Here is a 1,170-nt window from a genome sequence, read left to right as displayed (position 1 = left end):
TTTTATCAGCTGTTTGGACTCTCATTCTGACGGCACCCATTCACTGCAGAACATCCATTGCTGAGACACTGATGCAGTGCTACATTTCTACAAACCTGATGAAGAAACAAACTCATCCACATCTTGGATGGCAGTGCAGATTTTCATTTTTAGGTGAACTATTCCTTTAAAAAGTCTTATTCACTCAGAGACACAAGCACATCAGTAATATGTGAAAATATTTGAGACTTTATTGTATGCTGCAGAAGTCTTTGACACACAGTATATTAATACAGGACGTTACAGTGCATGTGTGTGTTTTTGTCCAGTGGCTTGTTTCGATTAAAACATTTTAAGAGTTTTTCTGAAGACTGAAGCATGCTGCGTTTCTGGCGCCTGCAAATAAAAACCATCAGAGCAAAATAAAAACGAGGGTTAAACCATATAAACACACCGAATGTGCCGCTGTTAAGACCTGCTTCACAATTTATATACAAAAAAACATTTCGGTTCCACCTGAAGATCTTCTGTGAAATTCCAGACTCACAGTTTCATCTCCATTAAGCTCCAAATGATTTACAATCGGCTGCAACCTCAAAATATAAATCACAAAAGGCACTCGAAATAAATCAACATAAAAAACAGTTCGTCACATTTTGACAGCGAGTGTCCGGCAGAACCAGCGGAAGCTAGAAATACTGCACCAGGAAGTGTCTTCTCTTCACAAACAGGAAGTTTAATCAGAGCCTCGTGTTCCTCTGAGACGGGATGTTCTCGGACGAATCTACAGTCGGTTTTATAGAAATGAGGCTTCAGGACAGACGAACCGCAGAAGGTCATCACAGTGTTCGAGAAGAAACTCAAGATCTAATACTGTTTCTGCAGATCACACTTCATCTCAAAACCAACAGATCGTTTTCTACATGAAGGAAACCAAGACTGTATTATATCCTATTATTTTCATGACATTTAAATACATTTTCCCACAACCAAAAAAAAAAGTACACTTACAGTAAGAACACATGTACTGCTTCTTTTGCTTTGATTTTAATAAAGTAAAAAAATATATATACTGTGTCCAAACAACATGACTGTCATTACTGTATTAAGAAATTGTCATGAAAATACTCGTGCAAAACTTCCTAAATCATGCAAAGAAAAAGAATTAAAAAAAAAAAATATATATATATA

Source organism: Sinocyclocheilus rhinocerous, unplaced genomic scaffold, assembly GCF_001515625.1.
Source record: "Sinocyclocheilus rhinocerous isolate Xijiao unplaced genomic scaffold, SAMN03320098_v1.1 scaffold2868, whole genome shotgun sequence".
NCBI classification, from domain to species: Eukaryota; Metazoa; Chordata; class Actinopteri; order Cypriniformes; family Cyprinidae; genus Sinocyclocheilus; species Sinocyclocheilus rhinocerous.
The sequence above is the reverse complement of the archived record's forward strand: the minus strand, read 5'-3'. Positions refer to the sequence as shown.